This window comes from Phacochoerus africanus, chromosome 3 (assembly GCF_016906955.1).
Source record: "Phacochoerus africanus isolate WHEZ1 chromosome 3, ROS_Pafr_v1, whole genome shotgun sequence".
NCBI lineage: Eukaryota > Metazoa > Chordata > Mammalia > Artiodactyla > Suidae > Phacochoerus > Phacochoerus africanus.
Window position 1 is genome coordinate 171,135,015 of NC_062546.1, and position 7,054 is coordinate 171,142,068.

Here is a 7,054-nt window from a genome sequence, read left to right on the forward strand (position 1 = left end):
CAGAGTTTAATAGTTACAGTGGAGGACATACCATTCCCAAGGTCTAAAATATTTACTCTCTGGCCCCTGATAGAAAAAAATTGCTGTCACACACAGTTCATAAATGAATGAGGAATTCCCATCATGGCATGGAGGAAACGAATCCGACAAGGATCCATGAGGATGCAGGTTCAATCCCTGGCCTCACTCAGTGGGTTAAGGATCCAGTGTTGGCTTGAGCTGAGGTGTAGATCACAGACGCTGCTTGGATCTTGCCTTGCTTTAGCTGTGGTGTAGGCTGGCAGCTACAGCTCGGATTCGACACCTAGCCTGGGAACATCCCTAGGCTGTGAGTGTGGCCCTAAAAAAAAAAAAAAGAATGTGTCTGTGTTCCAATAAAACTTTATTTATAAATGTTGAAATTTGAACTTACAGGAGTTCCCGTCGTGGCACAGTGGTTAACGAATCTGACTAGGAACCACGAGGTTTCGGGTTCGGTCCCTGCCCTTGCTCAGTTGGTTAACAATCCGGCGTTGCCGTGAGCTGTGGTGTAGGTTGCAGATGCGGCTCAGATCGCGCGTTGCTATGGCTCTGGCGTAGGCCAGTGGCTACAGCTCAGACAAAAAAAAAATTAAAAAATAACAAAAAAAATTAACAATAAAAAAATTTTTAAAAAGAAATTTGAACTTACAAAGTTTTCAATTTTCTTGAAATATTCCTTGCCTCCCCAAAACATTTAAAAACGTAAAAACCATTCTTGGCTCACGGACTGTATAAAAACAAGCAGCAGGCTGGATTTGACTATAATATACCCATCCCTAGCTTAATCCAGTTTGAGTTAGGGTTTCTACTACTTGTAGTGAAATACGACCTGATAAAATAAATTCATCATACACTTATTAGTCATCTCCTTTGTGCTAGGCCTACAGTGAGATATAGCACACAGTCCCTTCCAAGTCCAAGGACATCACAGTCTAGTTCGGGTCTCAAAGCCTTCCCCAGTAATAGGCGCCATTTACTGGGCACTTATTACAATGTGCAAATCGCCTTGCCTTTAGATTAATTATCTCCCTTAAGCTTCATTAACAGCGCTACAAGGTGGTTTATTTATTTTGGGGCTTCTCCTGCAAGCATGTAAAAGTTCCCTGGCCAGGGATTACACCCACACCAACGCAGCCACCGGAGCCACAGCAGTGACAATGCCGGATCCTTAACCTGCTGAGCCACAAGAGAACTCCAAGATGGTTTATATTATTATTCCTATTTTACAAATGAGGAAAGTGAAGCTCAGAGAGATCGAGCACCTTGCCTAAGGTCACCTAGGTAGCAGGTACTAGAGTGAAGACCTCTACCCAGGTTGTGTGACTCTGAAGCCAGGGGATGAAACCACTGTGTTGGGGACCCCTCCAGAGTGGGGCCCCAGCCGACACTGCCATTTCCACTGACCACCCTCTGCCCTCTCCTGCCCGGTCCTCACAGACTAGAGGATTCATGGTGCCCCTGTCCTGAGCAGCTTCTCCTGCAATGCAGCTCAGCCCCCATCCCCTTTGAACATCCTCACCACCAACCACCAATGCCTCTGTCTTCTCAACATCCACAGCCTCTGATGGCTTGGTGACTCATCTTGAGCAAATAGAGGGCTTTGATTGTCATTTAACTTTTTTCTGGGTTTTTTTTTGTTTTTTTTTCTTCTTCTCTATCCTCAAGCTATACTGTTGATGTTGGGGTGGGAACTGTCTCTTGGGTAAATGTCAGGGACAAACATACAATGAGCCTAAAGTTGGAGAAGAAAGGCCTAGCTAAAGAATGAGATAAAAGGAGAGGTTGAACAGCTAAGGGAACAATTAAGAACCAAAGCAACATTACTTTCTATAGATGAGAAAAAATAAAAGCACAGAAAAGACCAATCCCCTCCTCCCCAAATGAAACAAACACATCTGAGAAATACTTGAGATAATAAAAGTTAAAAGAGGGGGACAAGACAAGGGTTAAAGCAACTATAAAGAAAGGAATAGAAATAGAGGATGCAGTGGTGTCTTTATTTGAAAGAGAAGCCTCTTCCCCACCCCAAAAAAGATAGCTGGAAAAATATTTGAGGACATAATAAAGAAAAATTTCTCCCAACTCAAGGAACATTTGAATTTAAAGATTAAAAAAGGGTTCACTCTGGAGTTCCCCTCATTGCTCATCCTGTTAAGAACCCAACTAGTGTCCATGAGGATGTGTGTTCAATCCCTGGCTTCACTCAGTGGGTTAAGGATACAGCATTGTGGTGAGCTGTGGTATAGGCTGCAGACATGGCTTGGATCTGGCATTGTTGTGGCTGTGGTGTAAGCTGGAAGCTGCAGCTCCAATTTGATCCCTAGCCCAGGAACTTCCATATGTTGCACCTGAAGCCTTAAAAAGAAAAATAAATAAATGATAAAATAAAATAAAATAAAATAAAAAAGGGTTCACTCTACACTAGGAAACTGTGATATAAAACCATCAATAAGACTTCAAAAATAGGAGTTCCTGTCATGGCACAGTGGTTAACGAATCCGACTAGGAACATGAGGTTGCAGGTTCGATCCCTGCCCTTGCTCAGTGGGGTAAGGATCCGGTGTTGCCGTGAGCTGTGGTGTAAGTCACAGACGTGGCTTGGATCCCGCGTTGCTGTGGCTCTGGCGTAGGCCGGTGGCTACAGCTCCGATTGGACCCCTAGCCTGGGAACTTCCATGTGCTGTGGGAGTGGCCCAAGAAATGGCAAAAAGACAAAAAAAAAAAAAGACTTCAGAAATAAAGAACTCTTCAAGCAACCTACAAGAGGAAAATGATGAAGCTGGCTTCACCTTCGAAATAGCAACATATGATGCCAGAGGTAATGGAAGAAAAGATGCTGAAGGAAAGAAAAGATGACTCAGGAACACTACTCTCAGCAAGCAGTCCTCTGCACATGGAGAGGTAAGAGTCAGTCTCAAATATGAAGGAATTCAGGGAAAATAGCATTGAGTCCTTCTGCAGAGGGAAAAGGCAAGGAAAAAACTACTTGACCATGAAATAGAGCCGACAAGAAACTGATCAAATTAGAGGATTAGTAACAAGAAAGTTTGATAAGAGGATTAGCAATAAATATTGAATCCAGAGGACTCAACTTCTGGAGAAATAAATGAATGCAAATCAGAATGTAGGTGCTATAAACCCGAACAAATTTAAAATAATAGAAGCATCAAAAATTGGGAGAAAGGAAGAAACATGACAGCATCAAAACATCTAATCACTTTGAGAGAAGTCAATCAAAAATACCCACCCAAAATGTAAGTTGGTGTAGCCACTATGGAAAATGGTATGGAAAGTCCTCAGAAAAACTAAAAATAAAACTGCCATTTGATCCAGCATTCCCAATCCTGGGCATATATCCAGAGAAAACTGTAATTCAAAAAGATACATGCACTCCTATAGTCACAGCAGCATTATTCACAATAGTCAAGACGTGGAAACAACCTAAATGTCCATCAACAGAGGAATGGGTAAAGAAGATGTGGTACGTTTGTACAAGGAAACATTACTCAGCCATACGGAGAATGAAATAATGCCCTTTGCAGCAATGTGGATGGACCTAGAGATAATCATACTAAACGAAGTTAGAGAGTGAAAGACAAATGTCATGTATCATTTATATGTGGAATCTAAATTATGACACAAATGAGCTTTTATGAAACAAACAGGCTCACCGACATAGAGAACAAACTTGTGGTTGCTAAGGGGGAGGGTGGGTGGGAGAGGGATAGAGTGGGAGTTTCGGAGTTAGCAGATGCAATTATTATATATAGAATGGATAAACAATAAGATCCTACTGTACAGCATGAAGAACTATATTCAATATTCTATGATAGATGATCATGGAAAAAATAACTTTAAAAAGAATGTATAGGGAGTTCCCCTTGTGGCTCAGAGGAAATGAATCCAACTAGTAACCATGAGGATGCCGGTTCCATCCTCAGTGGGTTAATGACGCAGTGTTGCCGTGAGCTGTGGTGTAGGTCACAGACACAGCTCGGATCTGGCATTGCTGTGGCTGTGGCGTCAGTAGACAGCCTTAGCTCTGATTCACCCCCTAGCCCAGGAACTTCCATATGCCATAGGTGCAGACCTAGAAGGCAAAAAACAAAATAAAATAAAATAATGTATATGTATATACACACACACACATACTCACACACTTAATCACTGCTATATAGGAGAAATTAATACAACACTGTAAATTAACTACATTTCAATTAAAAAATGTAAAAATTAAAAAAACCCTGAGAGTCCCTGCTGTTGCGTAACAGGATCTGGAGTGTCCCTGTAGCGCAGAGCCAAGTTCAATTTCGGCCCAGCACAGTAGGTTAAGGATCCAGCATTGCTGCAGCTGCAGGGTAGGTCACGACTGCATCTTGGATCTGATCCCTGACCCAAGAACTATATGCCAAGGAGCGGCCAAAAAAGAAAAGAGAAAAAGAAAAAAATCAGAGTTCTCCTGCGGTGCAGTGGGTTAGGGATCCAGGTTGTCACTGCAGTGGTTTGGGTCATTGCTGTGGCACAGGTTCCCTGACCAAGGAACTTCAACATGCCTTACGTGCCACCAAAAACAAACAAAAAACTATCCACTCAAACTTTCAGTTGATTTTCATCATCTTTGTTTTCCTTAATCAAAACGATCTTTTAGGAATTAATGTATCTTTTTTCTTTTTTTTTTTTTGTCTTTTTAGGGCCGCATCCACGGCTTACAGAAGTTCCCAGGCTAGGGTTCAAATCAGAGCTGCAGCTGCCGGCCTACACCACAGCCACAGCAAAGCCAGATCCTATAACCCACTGAGCAAGGCCAGGGATCAAACCCACATCCTCATGGATACCATTCGAATTCTTAACCCACTGAGCCACAACGGGAACTCCCGGAACATTTAATATATCTTGTCATACAGGAACTAATATTTGAAGCTCAGTTTCACCTGAGTGTTTTTCTTCTGCTAAGTTTAGGTAAAACCAAATGTTAAACCTAGTGTTTTGAATTATTTTTAAAAGTATGCATAATATGATCCTGTTACTATAATATTATTCCTGTTTCCCTCTTATTTTCTTTCATTAAAAAAAATTTTTTTTTTGGCCACAGCATGCAGTGGCTTGATGTGGGATCTCCCCAGACCAGGGACCAAATCTGGGCTGCAATGAGGAAAGTGCCAAATCCAACCCACTAGACCACCAAGGAACTCCCCCGACCCCTTATTTGCGCGCTCTCTCTCTCATATATATATATAGTATCAAGACTATCTTAAGTGTTTTACATGCATCTACAGCTTTAATGCTCATAGGATTCCTAAAATGTAGATACTATCATCACCCCCATTTTACAGATGAGGAGCCAAGTATAGAGACACTTCCTATGGTGGCACAGGCAGCAAGTGGGAGAGCTAAGAGTCAAACCCAGGGCTTCAGGCTCCAGAGTCCATGTTCTTTCTTAACCATCATTGCTTCTCCATAAGTAGGTAGGTAGGTAGGTCATTTTTTGCCGCTCTTGTTACTTTGAATTTTTAATTGATGATTGTCATTTTTTTAAAGCCATTACCCAGAGATCGATGAAAGAGCTTGTACCTGGAAAGCAGGATAAATACTCCCATGCATTACACAGGCCAACTGAGCAGAGCCTAAAACAGCCTTCCACGCACATCCCCTCTTCTGACTACTAATCTAGGTGACTTCTCCAAGGGAGAGGTGGGTATTCAGAGGAGAAACTCCTTAACAAACCAGCACAGGCTTTGGAACAATAGGTGGTCTGAGACTTTAAAGATAATCATTGCAAAGGGGCTGAATCAAAATTCAAAACAGCATACCTGTGTTTTATTGGCTTTGGGCAGATTAGCTGGAGGAAAGAAGCATCCTTAAGGGATCACCTCGGTGAGAGAAGGAAACATGTAATAAACAAAAGGTCGAAGAAGTCCCAGGTGTATGCAGTCACACGGCCAGGTTACTGTGTCTCTGCACAATTTGCTGGCCTGATACAGCTTCATTTTAAAGGACATAACTTAAGCAGCATGATTCTGCCATCCAATCGCTATATAATAAGAACGGTAATGGGGAGAGCTCCCGGGAGGGCGGAGGAACAGCTGTTTGTGTCACCTGGGAATGGCATCCACATACAAACCTCATCTCTTTGACAACAATTCTAAAGTCCCCCTGTCACTGTCACTCACCCACAAAATTAATGACTAAAGGGGAGAAGGAGAGGAAATGCCTGGCCCCTGAAACAGGGAGAAAGGCTCGGAGAGGGACAGAGCAAGTTAATAAATAAAACAAGAGCCTGAAGGGAAGAGCTGCTTTGTCAGAATATAAATATTTCCCTTCCCCTTTTATCTTTAATGTAGTGTGAGAAGCTTATTAAAGGGAAATGCATCCCCTTCCCTGGAGCCCTCGCACAAGCCTTGCGGGGAGCTGCCTGCAGAACTGGCTCGCCTAGCCCCATGCTTATAAACTCTCCCCTGCTGGAAGTGAGGGTACCGTGCAGAGCAATAAAGAAGGGCTGAGAGAAGAAAGGGAAGCCATTGTGGCCATTAGGATCCTTATCTTGATGGGCCTGGTGTCATGTTATGTTAATCGCTGGGAGACGCTGAGAGAACGCGGACGAGGAATGCCTATCTGCTCAAAGCCTTGGCTTGAGATTCCAAGGGAAGCTGGCATTGCTTAGACTTTTACTCCGCTCCATTAGCAAGAACAATATCCAGATTTAGACAGGGGGGAATTTGTCTTCGAGAGTAAGAGAGACGTAAAAGCTGATGGAGCAGGGGTGGGGGCTGTGAGTACCCCTCCTCCAAGGAGCCCTCCGTGGCTGTAGACCTCACATCTCTGAGTAGCCAGCCAGCCCGGGCAGTCCTAATGTCCAGCCTTCCTCCTCCCTGAAACATCATTATCCCAACAGCAGAGAAGATTTTCACCTTCCACATTTCCTTCCTGAAAGCCCTAGAAAGAGGATGGAACCTTCAGAGCCTGCACAGCAATTCAGGCTAGCACAGAGCTTTGCACACGGTGGCTGCCCGGGAAGCTTGAATGGCGTGATCCA